Source organism: Mycteria americana, chromosome 7 (assembly GCF_035582795.1).
Source record: "Mycteria americana isolate JAX WOST 10 ecotype Jacksonville Zoo and Gardens chromosome 7, USCA_MyAme_1.0, whole genome shotgun sequence".
NCBI lineage: Eukaryota > Metazoa > Chordata > Aves > Ciconiiformes > Ciconiidae > Mycteria > Mycteria americana.
The window spans coordinates 54105557-54125643 of record NC_134371.1 but is presented as its reverse complement, the minus strand read 5'-3'; the positions used below and the strand labels follow the sequence as shown (position 1 = coordinate 54125643).

Sequence of the window (20087 nt, the reverse complement as noted above, 5' to 3'; positions counted from 1 at the left end):
GTCTATCTTCAAAACACAATGCAAAACAGAGTCTGCGTCACAGTTGTGAACCTGTATCTTTTGCTGGAGAACAAAAAAGGTGTCTTATCTTAAACGGTTGGAGTCTGGTCAGAAGATCACCCGTTCAGTGCCAGCTCCGAGACCCAGCCACATGCGTTGGCACAGAGCCTCGGAAACTTTGCAGTCTCAGCTCATGGGAGATTTTCTTTTGGTCTTTCCTGACTTTGCACTTCACAGCTTTGGGTTGGGTTTTTTCATTGTTTATTATCACAAAAGGTCTATGAAATGATAAGTATATATCCCTGATTCAGAAAACAGGAAATGTATTAGAAGCTGTTAAGATGGTGGAAGTGTCACAACATAAATGTTTCAAAGGAATTAATCACTTCGTACTCACCATATACAGAGATCAGAATTGGGCACAGAAGCAATTTTTTTTCTTTTCAGCGTTGTCTTGAAGCAATATTGCTTCTTTTTGCATTCATCCATTTTCCAAAAGGAAACTTCAAATCCTTGGCCAAATTTAAATCAATGTCAAAGCTTTCAAAGCTGAAGATTGATTTTTCTCTTTAAAAAATGACCTCCAAAGTGTCTTTCATAGCAGAGCACACAATGTTGGCTCATTCTCACCCTTCAAAAGCCCTTTCTAATGTGATAACATATTTCAGACTGTTAGCAAATTGAGTAGTATAGACTTTCATAGTTATGTTCTGAATATTGAGAGGGCCATCATAGAAAGCAAGACAGAATTAGAAGACTACAATAAAAAGACTTCAAAAAATGTTTGAATCTTTTTCTTGCTCAGTAAAACACAGGAAATATATTCATTGACAAGGCAAGTGAAAAGAACCCGTATGAGTTACAAATCAATAATTCATAAATAATATGCAGGAAACTTTTAATAAACATCATCTAGTATTCATAATGGCAAGGAAAAATATTAACAAAATAGCCCAAACAACCCAAAGTACAACCATGTTTTTATACAGTAAAATCTTAATTTCAGAAAATATATATCTGCGTCACTCACCACTAAAAAAATATCAGCTTTAATGTTCTACTCTGTCAGCAAAAAGCATAGACAATGCATAGGTCTCGTACTACTGTTCACCACTTCAGTAAGTGTTGATAACACCATAAATCTGTCAGCAGGACAGCATTTCACTAACTCTAGAACAGAAACTATTCCTAGCCCTTGATCACAGTAAGTTCCACTGAACACTGCTGAATGGAAACCCATCTCTATTAACTATCTACCCTCAGCAACACCAACAATCATTCCACCTTCATTTAAAATAGTGTCGGAGTTATCTAGGCATTTTCAGCCTAGAAACATACACTATGTTAGAGTGCATTGGCCACATCAGCTCTGCAAGCAACAGCTGAGTGGCACGATACCTACCACCCACAGGAGGGCTGGACCCCTATCACCTCAAATGAAGCATTCCCTTGAAAACAAACAGCTGAAGGACCCTTGTTTGATTTGGCTTGGGGACCATGAGTGCAGGAAGCCATGCTGACTGCCAGACTGCCCCACGCTAAGGGCCAATGCTCTTTGTGGTGAGGCAGCCATGGCCGCTAATGAGAGAAAAAGAGATGATAATGTGCAATAAAGACCATGTGTAACAGTAATATTGAAGTCTGACATTAACAGTGTGGTTTTGGTAGGGGAAAGGGTAAACAAGAGAGAGTTAGGAGAGGAATTGAGTTGTGGCACCTGTGGGAACATCCATGCTCTGCTTCTGACTTTGCGGTGTGCCATCCATGCTCTTCATTACAGCATGTCAACATACACCAACATGTATCACAGGGTGTTTTAAATTGTGTACACCACACACTAATCACTGTTGGAATTAAACTATTCCTTTCTTTTTCTATCATTCACTTCTCAAAAGATTTATTTCTCTAGCAAGAGCTAGAGATCTTAGGGATCTACAAGATAGGACAATTTAACATTTTACATATATCAGCATAGTTGTCTTAGTAGAACAGAAAAAGCACTAATCATTTAATGAAGCTGATACATTTGCAATGATTCCTTATATTATAAATAGCCCTCGGGGGGAGATTTACTAAGGATCTTGGAGAAGAAAAAAAAAAGGGGGGGGGGGGGGTATCTTTAGAAGGTTCTCCCTCACACATCCAAGTCTCCCTCCCTTGCTTCAAGTTGGTGGCATTGGCTTGGTGTGAAAACAGCCTCAAGTTCAGGAATACAAGAACACAAATATGGTTAAAATCATTTCTACAGACCTCTGGGTATTGCAAGAGCCACACGTTAGCCCCACATGAAGTATGCCCCATTACATCTCATATTTTACAGGCCTACCATTCATAGATCTATTTCAGCATCTCTAGATGAGGACTGTAGTCATCACACATGGCCCACGATGACTCTGATTGAGGATTACATCACCCTAATTCACATGCTGCCACATAACAATGTTTTCTAGTTTAGCAACAAGGACCACGCTCCCACAGCAGCCTGAAATGTAAGTCGGCAGACATTAGCCTGCAGTTTCAGCACCCGATGTGAAAACGTTAAACAAAAATCAGGCCCTGAATAAGCTACCAAGTGCACTCACAAGAAACATCTATTCAAAGTCTTCTTGACCATGAAAGTACAAGAAAGATGCTCATACATGATCACCGAATTGTTTGTCATATTATACTGACACTTCCAATCAATTTGCTCAGCTCCACTGAGAATACTTATATGCTTGTATGAGAGTTTGTAGACCTCTCATATTTTAATGACCATGCCATATGCTTCTACTCCGTAAAGAATAAATGACAGTCAGAAATACTCGCGGTTGGCCTACAGTATCACTAAAACTACTGCAACCAACACCCAGTCCTAGTAATATTTTACAAACAACTGATAAAGCCAGCCAGAAACTCCAGCAGCTACAAAAAATTTCAGTAAAAACGTGCTTTCCTCCCCACAGCTAAGTATGTGGGGCTCAATGGAGTACCACTGATTTGAAAATATTTTTGCAAATGAAAACAGGAGAAAATCAGCAGTTTCAAAAGGATGCAAGTCCTCAGAAGCTTCTCTAACTGGAATTGACCCAATTTATAAAAATTCCTTTAAAAGGCTGGACTGGCTCCAAACCCTCCATGTCACGCTATTTTTATCCATTCCAGGGGATCTAAATAGAGTCACTATCCTCATCAGTAATGAGACGAGACTCCATCATGCTAGTATAGGAATATTTTGTGTTTATATTCCTTACCTGTAGAGAAATACAGCATGTAGTCAGAAAGCCTAGAAAAATAACATGCCTTAAATATTGACCCTAAATTGAACACTTTGAATACCCAAAACAAAAGAGAAAAATGAAGCGCATCAGACTTTATACACACTAGATTTAATTTTTGCTTAAAAGAACAAAGCATGAGAATAGCCTATCAAAAAGTAATTTTCCGGGATATGCTTGAACTCAGAGGATCAGAATAATGTACAGAATGAATGATATGTACAGCATTACTGATGCAACCCTGTAGTATTGAACTGTTTATTTATTGAGTAATCATACATTGCCTCTGAGGTACAGAGACCATACTGACATTGGCACCATAGCTTTTAATGCAGTTTAAAACAACTCCAGAATTTGTGGAGATAACTGCCCTAAGTATGCCTATTTGCTTTCATGACTTTAATCACAGCAGCAGCACAGTTCCAAGTTTGGAACAATATCACAGTTCGCCCTGTCCTCATCCATCTTGGTCAGCTCCCAAAAAGCAACACTTAAAAGCAGTTGGCTCTGGACTGTGTGTTTAGTTGTTTTGTTTTGTTCTGTTTTTTAAAAAAAAAAGTCATTGTGTGTTGATTAAGAGCTACACTTGAGAAATGTACTGAAATAAAAGTCTTCAGCCAGAAGCTAGAGCAGTGGGATATTCAATTCATTTAGCATGGCTCAGTTTGACTTTTTCACTGCTTTAATCTTATTTTTTTTAAAGGTGCATTCTTAATGAAGCAGAAAGGCATAAACTTATACAGTCAAATACATGCTGGCTGCAAAGTTAACTGGTTTTCAAATATTCAAAAGAAACAAAGACATTTATTTCTATACCATGTTATAGCAACACATACCACACCCACCCAAAATAAAACATGATTGAGAACTGATCCACACACTCTTTTTTTTAATCATCATATTATCTTAGGCTGAAAATTATAATGTTTATTGTTTTGCGCTTCTGACTCTCTCAGACGTATCATACCCTTCATATTATAAAAGATTTTTTTGTAGCCAGAGAGTATTATATTTACCTGATGACCACAAGATAAGGAAAAAAGAAATGCACCAAACTGAGCCAAATGCATTTATAAATACAAAGGTATGGAAAAGTTACAACACACCTATTAACCAGAAGAATAAATCTTTCAGTAAATATTTAATGCAAAGTGTTAGTACAAATGAGAATGAAGGAGAAGACCACCGATAACCCAAACAGAAAGAAACGGAGAATAAACTGGGATTCATAGCTGGTTATTGATCCAGGACTCTGAATATTATTTCACAAATATGAAACTTCTTCCCAATTTTTTATGCTACTTTGATTGAAAAGAAAGAGCTTTTCTCCAGGAAATTTCCCAGTTCCATCATTCAGAAGAAATGTACGCGAAGTAAAAATTTGTCTCAAGTCTATAGTGTAAATGAGATCACGCCATATGTAACAGGATCTTCTCAGTAGCCCAGTGAAGTAAATAGACATTTTTATTGACTTTTGTGGACTTTCTATCATAGTGTTTCAGTTCCAGAACAGCCCTGCTGGTGGCACAATTCAGGAATATAATTAAGACACAGACTCATTTGGTAACAAGACCGACCCATGTCTCATCCATGTCAAAACTACAGTCCATTTAAGTCAAACCTTCAGCACAGTAGAGATTACAGCTAAAAATAACTGAGTTGCCTTTGAATTTCTCTCTTTCTCGACAAAGATTATAAATTCCAAGTATCACTTTCAGAACTGCTTGGCTGTCTAGCGGCACTGCTTCATATTTCATAGCTCATGTAGGATGCACAGGGTCAGAAACAGAAATTACTGTGCAGGCGATATATAGATACATTGGCACAGAAAAAGCTTCATGCTGTTCTCCAGAAGCATATTTTCTCTAGCTAATGGATCAAGATTTCAGAAGTTGCTCCTGAATCTAGTTCTCTTTATTATAAGGAAAGATAAACTGCAAGCTCAAGGATGGATGAGAAAGAACATAAAAACGGAGAAAAGGTGCAAGAATCCTGGAAAAAGAACTCATTCCAAAATATGTGGTGGACAGAATGCATAAGCATTCAAACAGAAGGTAATGTATTTCAATTAACATATTCTGCAATAGAGAGCAACAGTAAAAAAAGAAACAACTTAGCAGCAGCATGTGGCAGGATGATATACCAAATTCTTCTGCATACAAATTACTGATAAGAGTGCAAAATGTTTATTTATCATGGATTTAACTGACAAGATTACACACTGCAGAATAAACAGTCATACCAGGATCTCCCACTGATATGGAAACAGATTTAAAATAATTCTGCAGTAGAAATAGCAAAATGAAATCACTTACCGTTAGTGTTGCATTGCTGAAACTATCTGAAGAGTCAGCCCTCTGGAAACAGATTTTTCTATCAATAATTGACAGCTGATACAGTTTCAGGCAGCGCTGGTACACCAGGGAAAGACATGCTGCAGCAGCAGCTCCTTCCCATTTAGCCTATCCCTAGCACTTGTTATATTTCTTTCTTAACCCTTTCTAGGTATTTTCCCCCTGTGTTTTGGGTGAAAAGAGAAAGGCATGATACATGATATAAGAAAAGAATGCATTATTTCCCACTTTACTTAGAGCGTGACAAGAGCCGTGGGAAGAAAGTCAGTAGGATTTAGTCATAACAATAAGCTAAAATGAAGTAAAATCTAAAAACAGAAAATGACTCAGTGACTGGGAAGGAGTTATACCAAAGACATGAGGTACTGTAACCAGAACAATGATTTCTCCAAATGTAGAATTAAGAGGTCAAGACCACAATAACATAAAAGAGTAGCAGAGAAGTAAGCTAAAGAAGATGGATAGTTCATAAATTGCTATAAGAAAAATGGTTATGATTCTCTTCCAGCCTTGGACAAATGAGATTCAGGTTTTGAAATCAAACCTATTTGGTTTCAGTGAGGCCAGGATTACAACCTTATAGGGCAATTTTTAAACCAAATGAAATCTTAAGTGAAGTGATAGAAAGAGAAATGTTACTTCCTTTCCTCGGATAACTCTTTCTGCAGTATTCTGAAAACGTTCACATTTCTTAAATTTGGTTGTTTTCTTTTACAATGTCCATTTATATCAGTGAGAAATTGTTTTCTGACAACATTTCACAAGATGACTTTTCTTTGTCATATTATTTTTCTTTTTCCTTAAGAAAAGGTTGGTCTGATCTGACAGCTCCATACATTTTAATAAAGGTGGACTGTGGACCACGGAGGCCATATGACAATAAAAGGTTTGGAAGATTCTTTTGTTCAAAAGGGTTGTTTCTCCTCACAGAAAAAAACTGGAGAAAACTCTGGAGAAATCAACTGCACTCCATTATGTTGTGTCAGTTTTACAGCAGTCAGGCCCATTGCACGTGCCAGACAAGACGGACTGCACCACCACTACTGGCACACCTGTCCTACAAAGTATGGTGGAGAGGCAGATTCCAGTGAGATGGAGAAGGATATATTCACATAAAGTGGTTGTAGTCCCACTAGCTGTAATGCCATTCTTCAGGAATCATATACAGGTAGAATGAAGCTGGGAGCAGAATGTGCAAAGGCTACAATATATGTAAGTGACATTTCCTCTTACTTCCTCTCCCCTTAGTTTACAAATTGTAAGAGTAGATGTTCTCTCTGAACAACAGAGAATGCCTCTCTTGCTTGCCCATTCAAGTGAAATATAAAATCAAACAAATGTGCATATTTGCACCATGAGTACAAAGAAATAAGGCTCTGAAAATTCAATAGCTCTACCACAGTTCGTTGCCATCTTCCCCGGTTCATAAGAATTATGGTTCTCCCTTTCACACAAATCAGTAGGGAAAAACACTACAATGAAATCCCACAGATAACACTGCAAGCACATTTATTCCTCAACTATAAAGACACAACAGTGGATTCATCTGTATAAATGTAGACCCCTACAATGTAGATTTTGAGCTGGTTTCTCTGGGGTGCCTTCACAGGTAGCCTAGATATAGCCAGTGCAGGCAGCTGCAGGTATCTGGATTGTAGATGTATAAACATTGGTGAGATGAATCCCATTCAAGTTGCTCAGCGTGAAAATCTCACTCTACATAAACAAAAAGTGACCAAACAAATGAAAAAACAACCCACCAAGGATTAAGGCCTCTACTTGGGCCATGATTGGACAGGTATATCTTCCAAAACTGAAGAAGAGATTAACTAAAGGACTTTGAAAGAGTGGGAAATTATAGGAGGAAACTCAGTGCAACCAACTGAGACACAATTTCCTGTGGAAGCACAGAACTGGTAGTGAAATCTGGACATGTCTCCTGAAGTCTCTTCCCACAGACTCCTCATACTGTCTTGGTTCCAATTTTCTTACATCCAGCTGTTGTAGATAATCAGCCTCAACTGGACCATTAATCTGTTATCCTCAAACAGCTGGAACAGCATTATGTATGCATGTCCCACAACTTACTGAGAGGTATTTCTTCTTTATCAGTGAAACTAAACGGTGTGTTGACTATCTGTATCAGACATTCCCAAACACCTACTCGCAAGAATATATCTTTTTATTTTCATTTCTCATAAATTTTCTTTGGTGTTTTCTGAGAAAATTAAATACTTGCTTCCTATATGTGTTTGTATTCCTGAGTGTTGCTTTTGGCAGAAAGGCCACAATGTCCTTTCATTTTCTCTTCACACCTAGAGACAGCAGAAGAAGTAATATACAGGCTTTTTTAAGTGACTGCTTGGGATCATTAACTGCATCATTTCTCAACTGGTGTCCAGAATTTCAAATCTAACTCTGTATTGTTCCCTCACTTTTCTTCTATTTCTTCACTTGCGGATGCTGCTCTGGGTCAATATCCTACAAGATTCCCAACTCTACTAAAGATCTTGCCACAGTCCAAAACAGCACTGATTCCTGTCTCATCATGCAGTAACGCTTTATTTTACTTACTGAATATATCCTCTCCATCCTCAGAAGATTTCTTTTCAGAAAATGCTTCCATTTTTAAAATGGTACAAAATGTACCACAGTCATGTTCTAATATGACTCTTGTTCATTTTTAAGCAAAAAATCTTTTATTCAAATTAATGCCTAATTGTTAATGCTCACTAGTAATTTATAATCTTTCAAAGACTTCAGGTTGACATAAAGATAAAAAGTTAGGATAATACTATACCCCTCCAAAAAGCCACATGAAACAAAATGCAATAAAAAGGGTGTTTCTTCCTCAGTGAATAAACTGCACATCTTTCAGATCTCTTCCATCAATAATTCATTTAAAGTGTTTTAGCACAGTTCTCCCACCCCCTACCCCACCAAGATAAGCTTGGAAGGATAAAACAATATAAAAAATTCACAGAAATGTAATGTTCAACAAACACTAAACACATGACAATCACCCACAAAAGCAAAGAAAATGCAGACTTCTATCACATAGCTCTATTCTATACTTTTCAAGAAAAGTCCATTCTGAGCAAGCAAATAAGAGCAATTTCCCCATCAAATCTCACAATCCTCTGCCCTGTCAGTCCACTCTTTTTTGTGTTCATAAACAGTATCTAGATCTTTGCCTCTTCACCTGCGTGAATTCAGTACCAAGATTCTGGTTTCATTTTCTCATGCTATACTCCAATGCTTCCACTGCACCCTATAGGTATATTACTGTGCTGGTTTTCAAGCGCTAAAAATAAAACAAACACATGTCAACCCAAGGACAAAGCTGGAAGGAAACATACTTTAATGTAACCAAAGAAGAATATATTTAGCATTTTGCTACTAAGCAAGGATGAAAATAAACGTGTCAACACATCGCTGTGTCTAACTGTGAAGCCCATACCCCCCTCAATTCTTTCTGTAGCATTTATTATATATGAAAAGTGGATTTAGTCTTTCTTTCTTCTTAAGAGTGACTGTTAGTACTCTGTTACTACTGCTGGCCAGAAGGGGCTTCTGAACTGCAGCATAAAGCACTTCCATCCTTTTAGGCAGTCAGTTTTTCTATCAATTAACAGTAATGCAGCCATCTAAGGTGCATTTGAGCAGTGGTGCATACTAGACTTCAATCTGATACCCTTCCAAAACCAAATACAAGCGTAAGTGGGAATTGGCATGCCACTTACTCCACAGAAAGGAAAGTGAAAAGTGAGTCCTAAATCAGACTGTTATTTTATTTTGTACTTCTTTCAGTATTATTGTTAATTTGGGCTCTCCATAAAGCAGTATTGTTTCTGTGTCCCCAGAGATGAATGCTCTTCAAAAAACATGTGATCATATTCTTAAATATTGCCTTTGAAGCAAATATTTTTTTAAATGAATACCTATATTTTTAACATTTTAAACTACTTGGACTTATATTTTTAACATTGGGAAAAGAAATATTACAACTATATACATTGGTCTTCATTTTGGAGACCCTGTATTCGGACTAAAACTGATACTGCAGGCAAGAGCCATTATGGCTGCTTCATTTAGTCCTTTAAAACACAAAACCAAAAATCTATTCTATTATGTTAGAGCTTGTTTCCTGCCTGGTGTATGGAATTCAAGGCAAGAGCAAAAATGTCAATAAACGAGTATAAATTAATGTGGTAGTATTTTAAAACTATTTTGTACAGCTGTATGAACATTTCAGAGAGAAGGCAAGGAAGAACATTGGGAACAAGCAAAAAGCTAAGATTTTAATCCCTACAGAACCTGCATCCACCACCACAAAGAAGAGTATCCAGTAGATTGAGGCACTAGAGAACCTCCTGGTCTGAAAAAGCTTCTGGCTCCAAGAGGGGTGCTACTACAGAACAGGAAGATTTGCTCTGATACCCAACAGATTCAAAGGTGTGACCGTATATCACAACATTTTTTCTCCCATACCTGTTCTCAATTACAGATGATTCTCTTACCCATCAGTGTAGTAGACATCAGTGAATTCCATTCTAAATTTAAAATACATTAGTATTTTAAATATTAATGTTAAAAAGGCTCTTTGGTTCCAGTAAACTTTAAAGGAAGCTCGTAATGTCTGCAAAAGGAGTAGTTGCAAAGTACCATTCTGGCAGGGTTTTAGGTGAGTGTTAATGGAGCTCTAAAGAGCTTCCTCATGCTTAATAAGGGCCATTTGAATCCTACTGCCAGAAGTCAAATGGCCTCAATTAAATTCCTAGGTGCGTACAAAATAAAAGTGAATCTGAGGCTAAATATTCTAAAGTTCACAAGGGAAAACCAAAATCCAGCTAATATCCCCCAATACGTATGCTGTGGTACTTGCAACAAATTTTCTTAACTTTTTGCATGCATCTTTCGAAAGAAATGAAGTCCCACTATCTTCATACAGACTATAGCCTAGGGAAAATACCACTATTCCCTCCCCCTCAGATCATTATAGAGTCACTGTGTCAACTCTGGATGATGGAAATACCTCATCAAAAAGGTAGAAGACTGACAAGCATTCATCTTTTTCTTCAGGGACTGATACAAAGCCTATCTATACAATTCAGTGTTTTTATGATTTAGGATTGGCCCAAAAGTCACACCACTTCAAGGCAGCAATAATGTTCAAAATTTTCTGAAGGTTTGCAGAAAGTTACAGATATGAGAAATAAGCATTGTTGATTTCAATAAGCTGTCTTTACAGTGATAAAATGATAGCGCAAAACCAAAAAACATTAGTGACTCACATACCAAAAAATTATCTTGCAACATGTTGTCATGCTCATTTTTTAAGACAAGACAGAAGCTTTATAAAAGTAGATACAAGGTAGCTTGGGAAATGTTATCAATTTCTCTATTTCAGATGTAAAGTTTTCATTTCAAGTTTCTTGGTTTTCTAAGAGTTTCCATCCTTAAATTAATAATGTGTTCTCAATTTGTATGAGACATCTGCAAGTATCTATTAAATGTGAAAATACTCCTTAATACAACATTAAAACACAGGGAAGAAAAAAAGAAAAAAAAAAACCCAGAACGTTAGAAAATGGGGAAGTTCAAGAAATTACTCATTTGCCATATGTATTCTACAGAGATTTTTAAAACTTATAATAAATATCCACAGATGGAGATTCAAATCAAGAAATCATATTTCAGTCTTTCTTGATGCTGACAATTCAGAGCAAGCACATTCAGCAGTCAGCATTACTCTGCCACATTTCACCTTCAAAAATGTATTTATGGCTTTCATTATCAATGTGCAGTATTATAAAGATCTTATAAAAAATCCTAACTATACAAAAGATGGTTTAGTGTCTTAACTGCTTGTTGACCAATTCATCTCCTAGTTCTTCAGACTTGTCCACAACTTAATCTACATTGCCAATTTAACACTGTCAGCTTTGGCAAAGCACGGGAACAAACCCTTATTTGATTGCAAACCTGAGCCTCAGATTAATAAAATGATTGCTAGATTACTGGAATAATTACCTAATAACTGCTGACAGGCTTGATCTCCTGGTCTCTTCTAACACTCCCAAATTGGTGGGCAGATCCTTTCGGAAGTATGTGGAATGTATCCAAATCATCAGAAATACAGAAAGGGGGCGTTTTGCTAAAAAAAAAAAAAAAAAAATTGACAACCATTGTTCTAGACTTTTTTGCATAATACTGCCAATACCTACAGGTGAAAAACACATTCTTTCCTTATAAAAGAAATTCCAGATTCTGTATTAAATAGTCCATGTAATTTTCTGAAACTCTATAATATTTGTCTTCAGAAAATCTGGCTTCAAAAATAATACTTCCATATGTCAGTGTAGACATTATACTTACCACATATGAAAACCCCTGGCATAATAACTGCTTCTGTCATTGTTTGTTCAAAGTAGCATTGACACATATCCTATTACTATTAAAAGCTACATCCTAGTACTTAAAACAGGGGCAAAAGCTTCTACTGATGCCAAGTCACTGTATATTTTGAGATACTCTGTAGAATTTGGGGGACAACCAATTCCCACACAGAAAAGTGCTTCTAGTCTTTCAATTGTGAAAACAACCAGCAGGATTTCTCCAAGTATTATTTAGACAGGTACTAACGCCCTGGTACATAAAATTAATGAAGGATTAAGGCAGAAAAGTATACTGAACCGGGAGGGGAGGGAGAGGGGGGAGGCGTTGCTTGGTTGGTTTAGGGTTTTCTTCAGTAGGAATAACAACTAATTTTGGTACTCAAACTGCAAATAGACAAGAAAGGCACAAAAGCGATCAACACTGAGCCCTGAAGTCAGTTTCACAGAGTTCAGCAGCATGTTCAAATTCCAGCATCAATTGCTTTTCCCTTTTGCTTACAATTATGTGTGGTTTCAATAGCAGAAACTCAAAAAGATCCCACAGATGATGGACTTCCAACTAAGTGCAGAAAGTAGAGGAAGATATTTGACTTGCATCTCCGGAGATTTAACTCGTTCTACATTTTAGCCTCCACTGGGTACTACTGCCAGCAGACGATCCCATTTTAACCTTAACTGGCTCCGAAGAAATCTGGCCGCACATGCGATACGACCTGCACACATGATGGACGTCGCACGCAAAATTTGGGGGGGAAGAGAAAATCAGTATCTTTAATCCTGAAACGCCTCCTTGTTCCTTATTCCTCACTGCGACACGCACGCAGCCAGCCCCCTCCCAGCACGAGGGCTGCCCGCTGCATTCAGGAAACTTCCCGAGGGGCCGCTGCCCGCCGGCACCGCGCGGTCCCGCCCGCACCTGCGCCGCAGCCCGGCTCTGCCCGCGCCCGGGGCCCCGCCGCCGCCCCAGGTGAGGGCTGCAGGACCGGGCGCGGGCTCTGCGGACGCTTCTCCGCAGCCCGCACGCCCTCGGGCCGGGCACCCGAGAAGCAGCGGGGGCTGGCGGCCCTTCCCCGCGCTCCCGACCCGGAGCATCGCCCCGAGCCGGCGACAGACCCCGCTCCCGTACGGCTCGAGGCGGGACCCGCACCCCCCCGGCTGCCCAGCACCCCTGCCCGCTCCCCGCAGCCCCCGGGCTAGGCAGGGCTGCCCTTCCCCGCCGCCCCTCCTTCGCGGGCGGCGATGCTGAATCACCACGGGCAGCCGCTCCGCCGCCTCTCCCCGGGGACGGCGCCCCCGCGCCCGGCAGCCTGTCCCCCGCAGGGGCGGTAGGCGGCGGGCCGAGGGGCGGCGGGTGAGGCGAAGCGCGGGCGGACAGGGCGGGCGCCCCGCCGCTCCCTCACGGTTACCTGTGGGGGCGGGGGGTGGGAGGCCCCCGAGCACTCCGGTCCTCCCGGGCGGCGCGGGGGAGCCGCGGAGCCAGGCCGGGCGGAGCGTGCTGCGCCTCCCGGGCGGCAGCATCCGAGCCGGCGCCTGCCGAGCCGGGCACTAGCGGGAGGAGGAGCGGGAGGTTACGCGGGGAGCTGGGAGAAACCATTCCCCGCGAGGGGGCACCGCCGGTGGCCGGCCAGGCGGGGCGAGGAGGACGGGCCCTCCCACGCAGGTACGTGCGAGGAGAGCGCCTGAGAAGAGGCGGGCGGTGTCCGCGGAGCGGGGCAGGCGGTGCCGGGGGCGGGGGCCAGCCCCGCCGAGCCGCCGGTCTCCCCCTCCCCGCTCGCGGTGGGAGCGGCCCGCGCTGTCTCCCTGCCCGAGGACGCGAGCGGAGGACCTAGCAACCGCGCGGGCAGCGCCTCGCCAGCCCGGGCCAGCGAGCGGCCGCCGGGAGGCGCGGGCACACTCCCCGCTCCCCTTCGCGGCCGGGCGCGGCCGTCTGCCTTCAGCCCCTCAGAGCCGGGCCTCCCGGCCGCCGCGGGGCGTCGGGACCCCGGGGCCTGGCTCCGGCTGTCGGGGACGTGCCTCAGAACCCCTGCGGGGGACTGCAGTGGGCGGGGAGGGGCGCAGGCCGGGGCAGCGCCAGTCGGGCACTGCCGCCGGGCCTGGGAGCACCGAGCGGGCATCGCCGTGAGGTGCGGGCAGCCTCCCCGGGCGCCCGCGGGACTCGGTGGCGGCCGCGGGCACCTCCTGCCCGCGCGGGAGCGGCGGGTTGCGCCCGGTCAGGTGGAGGGGCCTGGGGCACCGCCAGAGCGCGGCCCCGGGAGCTGCCAGCGGTTATTTGCGGACAGACTGCCGCTTTGGTGGGACCTGTCGTCACCGGCTGAAACCCGTGGGTCTGTGCTGATTTGTGCGCGTTTTCAAACCATTTTTTCCCCTTCCCGTTTGGTCTTTTAAGCAATGTTTTTCCTCCTGGGTGCATAACTGCTGTTTGCCACTCTGAAAGAGCCATTTCAGTCTTTTGCATCCTAGCATAAGGAACATGACCTAATCAGATAAATGCATTAAAGATTAAAAAAAATGCAGAAACATTTATCAAATGAAGAGTTTAAAGAATGTTATCAAAAGAATTAAAATTAAAAAAAAAAAAAATTTTTAAAAAAAAGAATAAATAAAAGCCCAACTGAAATTTAATCTGTTATCTCAATAGATTATGTAGTATCCTCTTTGTCTGTTTATCAGGGTTAGGAGCCAGATTCACAAGCAGTGGCAATCACCACGGCATTGGATTTAGGCTGATTTATGCTTGCCATGGAACTAGCCGTAATCTTTTGTTGACTTATTCTGGTTGCTAATGTTTGGGTTTTCTTCTGTTTTATCAATTAATTAATTTACTTCATTCATACTATTACATTCTTACATCACACATTCCTCACTACTACATACCTTTAAAATCAATTTCGGTCTACCCTTTTCTGCACAGCCTCTTGGCTAACATAGGCCTTCCATGAGAATCTCTACAAGTACCTTTCTAAGGCAGTTAGAAATAAATATATTCAGTAGGCTTATTTTAAAGTTTTCTTTTTCTTGGTCAGAAAGAACTGGAACAGAGAAAGTTGACAATGTTAAATGATGTGAAGGAAGTTGGTTGACAATTTAATTGCAATTTGATCAGCATTATGGTTTTCGTTCTACTTTAACATCTTGCAAGGTAAGCTGATATTTTAATAGGAACAGATTGTGGGCTTCTTGCAAATACTAGAATGATTGTTAAGGATGGAAAGCCACATGAAAAATCCTTTAGGGAATCCTAGAGAGATGTCAGACTGTTTTCGCATGCGTGGTATGGATTTGTAGCTTGTAAAGTTGAAGAATTTCTTACTTTTTACAGACATGGTATTTTTCATTGGGTTTGATTACAGTTTACATTGTGGTTTTTACTGATACAGAGAAATTATCATTTATTTACCATTCAAACCTTTGTTACGCTTGTCAAAAAAAGAAGCAGAGGTATAATTTCTGCCCACAAACATATAATCTTATGGAAATTCACATGCTTGTTTGTGTAGGTAAGTGTTTGTAGGAACAGATCTAAACTTTAATGAAAGAAATCTCATGCTAAAGCAGAGACAATGGGATCTAAGCTTGTCCCCATGTAAGCATTCTTTATTTTTCTCACAGCTATGAGAAAGCTGTGTTACAGGATGCTCTTAGGGAAAGGTTTGATTTTCTTTCCGTTAGTCATTTGGAATGCTGCCACTGACTGCAGATGAAACCGTTTACAAGGTTTACATGCATTGCATGTTATCTCCAGGTCAAAGCTTGCTTCCGGCCCACAGCAGATCCTGCCTGCTTTGTTTTAGCTGTATGTCCGCATTCAGTACCCTAAAAATCAGGTCTCTACACCCCAAAGTCTGAGGTGGACCTCTCTGCTGAGCGAATTATGTTAGATAGTAGGAAGAGCAGCAAATCACAAATGGGAGTTTATGATGAGAGATTTTACCCAGCTGTTGCTTTATACTTCGCAGGCAAACCTGGAGCTTGGCAATGCGACTGTGCCCCGCTCTGCTCCTGGGAGGCTTTTTCTAACAGCCTCGCTTCCAAGGTGCAGCTAATGCTTCCCCTTTCCAGAGGAAGGCTGGTACAAACGGATGCCCGTCTCAGCTGGGAAATCACAACCTATGACACAGCCTCCCAGCAAAGACCAGAGCCTGACAGCACAAATGCTTTTTCTCATCTCCGTTCCTGGGAGGTGGGAGGCGTTAATCTCTTCCAGAATGTGCTTTTAGTTGTTGTTTCCCAGAAGCAGATCAGATTTACTTTTTTTAATGTGATCTGCATTCTGAATCACTCTGAAAGTAGATGGTACTTGCTAGCTCCATGTTGAAACGTTAGAGCTAAGAAAATGTAGTAAGAAACCAAAACAGGGTATTAAATACACAGATGCTTGATTAGGAGCATTAAATAGAGTTTTATTTTTAATATTGAGCTAGTTTAAACATTGAACATTGATGCACTTGAGACAACAGATGTGCCTAGATAATTATTGTAAATAGAACTAGCAATAAAAATACCTTTTATGGCATGAAGATCATCTTATGAATTTCACAAATAAACAAACGTAGGCAAAACAGAAAACTAGAGATCAGGAAGAATGCTTTCTCAGAAATCTACATATTTCTATGAATTTTCTTAGTTTTTTTCCTGTGTTTCCATCCAGGGATCTTGGGTACCATTATGACTTTTAATTGTTATAGTACAAGAATGATGTGGGCAATCAGATCAATCCTGTCTTTCAGAGAAAGGCTGGTTATTTATTTGAGCACAGTCCCCTATTTCACCTTTCCTGTTATTAGTAACATACTCCCTGAATAATTAGGAGCACTGTAATGCTGCATATATGTAATCCATCTCAAAGTCAGTAAATATAATTTCTTCATATTACAAAGACGATAATTAAATTCTCTAAAGAATATTAGTCTTTGAACAAAGTCACAAAATAGGCTTTGAAATGCAAACCTATTTCTCCTGTCCACTCAACCATCAGCTTACAGAGGTGCAGTAGGATGCACAGTCTGATGTGGTACAGAAAACTTGAAGTGGCATTTTGCCTCTGCTTTTGAAACAGGTTGTATCTTCATGCAACTGTTAGTGCTGGGGAATGCCAAAAAGACAGAGTTTCAAAACATTAAAAGTAACAATCATGAAGTTCAAAAGCTTTGAACCAGAACGAGCATGTAGCTGTATAATATGAAACTTAGCTATTCCAAGCATGTTTTCTTCTGTTTGCACGACATTCATCTTGGAATATATTTACGAAGTAGTTAATTATGCTTTTCTGAACAGGTGTATTTTCCCACTTGCTATAAAACTATGTCCAAACATAGTCTGTGCAGTCAAAAATCACCCATTTCCTAGCGACCGACTAGAAAACATTACCAATGAAGAAACAAGATTCAGCTCGAGTTCCCTCCCTATGCTTTATATTCCCTCAGGATTCTCACTACAAGACTTCTCAGCCCAACCATATTTTTTGCTTCAGAGAGCAATACCCATTTCTTTTATAAGCCATCTGCTCAGTGCGTTAGCAAAATCCATGCAACAACCTCCCAGCACCACCAACACCTGCTAATAGGGGATGGTGTTTCAGGCAGATGCTGCCAGCCTGTCACAGCTTCTTACCTCCTATCTCTCTAATCTTCAGAGTACTGTCTGGGATTATCTCCTGGAAATCAAATGCCCAGCAAGATGGCTTATTATTTTTTTAATATATCAGCAAACACGTGCCTGATTGAGTTCATTGCTGCTGTAAACATCTTTTATTATACAGATCAATGTGAATTTACAAGCTGTAGCAGTACGATACTGACATAAGGTAGCATTTCATATACAATAACTTTTTATAGTCCTGATCACTCCAAACATGCTCTGGGTGAAATTCAGTACTGATGTAAGCAGATACCGTAACACCAAGGGTATCCATAGACTACAGTCAATTACACTCAAGCTTCACGGGGCCCCTTTGGTTCAGGCATGTTTTTGAACAGCTTTAAGACATGAGCACTTCTATTTTTAACTACACAAAAATATCATTTCAGGGTGTCTTTATCTGTTTAGTAATCAAAGCTTGGAGGCTCTTTTTCAAATAATCTCTCCAAGTTCCCATCTGTTGTCTGCTTCTGTTTAAGAAAAAGGGAGTCCCAGAACTTCAGCAGTTTGGAGAGGTGTTTCTTTTTGTTGAGCAGCCATCAAGCCAGTAGAAAAAAATTTCCACTGTATGAAGGCTGTAAGATCAAGCAAGGCATAAGTTGAAGGAAAGTGGAAATTTATTTCTGCTGGTCAACTAAGTTAATTGGTCATCCAGGAAATAAAAACAGTTTTCATAAATATTCACACATTGGGGTAAGATCATACAGTGTTACTAAAGGCTACCTATGCTATTGCTGGCCTGCAGGCCCAGTAGCAGGGTGCGAGCAGCTCCTCCTTTGCAGTTTGACATAGGAATTAAACCATTATTTAAGCAATATGGTCAGGAATCACTGAGAAGAAAAATGGGAATGAGAGAGATTTCTGCCCCAGCAAAATTGTGCTGTTTCTCATGTAGTTAATGTGTTCTTTCATAGTATAAAAGTTCTCAGCATCTGTTCAATCCACACCTTACCAGGTATAACTGAAAATTGTTTCACACAGGTTTATTGAAGTAAGCCTGAAGTGATCAGTTCATCAGTTTGATGTATTGCAATGTGAGAACTATTGTGTTATATGCTATTACTATCACCATAACCATTTTTAAGGAAGATAATTGGTATCTAAGCTTTATGACCTAAAGAAGCTCTAAATCTTTTGAAGATGTTGATTCAATTGACAGAGAAAAGTCTGCACTTATTTTCATTATTAGGGTCTCTCGATGCTTTGTTAATTTAAATTTGGGAGAAAAAGAATTAAATCCTTTTGCATGTAATATTAGAATTTGTTTAGCTAGGTTACTATACCTTTGTCATAAGCAAAACTTTTATTCACTTGACAATACTGTACAAGAACTACTCTCACAACATTCCTAGCAGGTAAATATTACACATCTCCATTAAGGAAATAGATATAGATTCAAATTTATTCCAGCGCTGTTGGTTCAATGTCATGTCAGCAATGGATTTGTGCCTATCAGATAAGTACATTGTCAAGAGACACACAGGAGATAATGATCTGAAATATGTACAAGGTTGAGAAAATCTATTTTCAGCATTCATCTAATTTACTTCACACTTTGTATGCTGCTTGGAACATGACCTCTGGAGTCGCTGGCAGAGCAAAGTGCACAAGTCCTCCCAGATCCCATTCGTGTGCTCAATATATAGTTCAAAATCAAATTTTTTATACAATATCTTCAGAATTTGTGTTGTCCAGAGTATTCCTACAGTAGAGTTAACTAGCAAATCTGTTTCTGAAATCTTAGTTTTAAATCAAGTCTTTACATTAGCTAAACTACAGAGAACTTCTCATGAAAAATATTGTATTTCTGTAGTATGTAAAGGACTACTGAAGAGTTGATCTTTACTTAAATAGAATAAAACTGTATGCAGAGTATTAATCTGAAGTTTGGATTTCATTAATATGCACCATTAAAACATTGAAATACATTAGTTCCTCACTGTTTCTACACACAAGTTGCTCAAAAAATCCTAGGTGATATGAGAACCTCTTATTTGGGTCTACCATTGTACCTCAAAGCAGTTTACAGCTGCATGGATAACAGTTTTTGGGTTGTTGGGGAAAGCATTTTTCTTTTATACAACTGTAAATTATTTTTGCAATGGTGACAAGCATCTCAGTGACAGGGCTATAGAATCCTTTTAGATTTTTTTTTCTAGTATATATGCTTCATTTTTTTCCACCTACAAAATAGAAATAATACTTACAGCCTTCTTTACAAAGGCATGTTAGATTTATCTGTACCATGTGGTACACTGATAAAATATTTCCATATTCATAGTCATTTCATTATTAGGTACGTACTTGAGAGAAATCAACATAGTGAAATGACAATAGATTTAATACTGCCTTCTCCAGGGCAGCAAGATAGAGAAATTTCATTAACAGTGGAAAAATCTTCCTAATACCAGTACTGCAAGATGCACTGGGCTGCAAAATGC

At 40.2% G+C, this 20087-nt stretch overlaps 1 protein-coding gene across 8 annotated transcripts in view; it reads right to left on the bottom strand.

Moving 5' to 3' along the window:
• Positions 1-13610, bottom strand: part of TTLL7 (tubulin tyrosine ligase like 7) — a 74947-nt gene extending 61337 nt beyond the window's left edge. For 2 of the 8 annotated variants that reach the window (XM_075508499.1, XM_075508500.1), the window contains exons 1-2: positions 13416-13610; positions 11645-11768 (exon numbers count right to left, since the gene is read on the bottom strand). The gene's annotated coding sequence lies outside the window, so the exon portion shown is untranslated. Of the gene's footprint in view, positions 1-10909; positions 11042-11644; positions 11769-13415 lie in introns of those variants that run through there. The other 6 variants (XM_075508496.1, XM_075508497.1, XR_012776600.1 and 3 more) reach the window with 5 other exon arrangements.
• Between the last annotated feature and the right edge of the window lie 6477 nt (positions 13611-20087).